The sequence below is a fragment of the Rhincodon typus genome, chromosome 8 (genome assembly GCF_021869965.1).
Source record: "Rhincodon typus isolate 14 chromosome 8, sRhiTyp1.1, whole genome shotgun sequence".
Classification (NCBI taxonomy): Eukaryota; Metazoa; Chordata; class Chondrichthyes; order Orectolobiformes; family Rhincodontidae; genus Rhincodon; species Rhincodon typus.
The window spans coordinates 86,965,470-86,966,136 of NC_063339.1; positions in this window are offsets into that span (position 1 = coordinate 86,965,470).

Consider the following 667-nt stretch of genomic DNA (forward strand, 5'->3'; position numbering starts at 1 on the left):
AAGGAATGTAAATGTTACTGTTTTAAAGCACAAAAACTGCAATGAGGAACATTGTGTGTTGAGGAGACAAAGTTGCTTTATTACAGCAGTGAGAGGAACATCCAGACAATCCACAATTCCTCTGCATGGTCAGGTAACTATGTCCAGCGACAATATTTTGATTGTGGAGGACTGATCAGCACAGTCACAACATTTTGTTTGTGTATTTTTTTTCGGGGAATGGGGCGTTGGTGCAGGTGGTTACAACATTGCACATGGACAACACAGCAGATCCAGTTAACCTACAACAAGAAAATATCCATCATTTTCCTTCACCAAAGACTTTCTTAGAGCAGTTGGTGATGGGACATAAGACCAATAGCCAAAGATGTTAACATCGAATCCAGTCCAATTGTTATTGTGAACTGAAAGTGCTGCATCGAAAGGGGTTAACTGGCACTGTTTGTTCAGTGACTGTGATTGATGTCAGTCTCCATGGATTCTAACTGTCTCACAGGAGGATTTCTCTCTCCTATTACTGAGATGGTCCATTCAGTGTGTTATCCCATCGTATAAGTGTGAGCATCCGCTACAACACTATCAGGGGTCAGTAACTACAGAGAGAAGAGAAGGAGAGATCGGAATCTGAGAACAATAGACTGGAATGTTACAACAATAGGTCAGAATC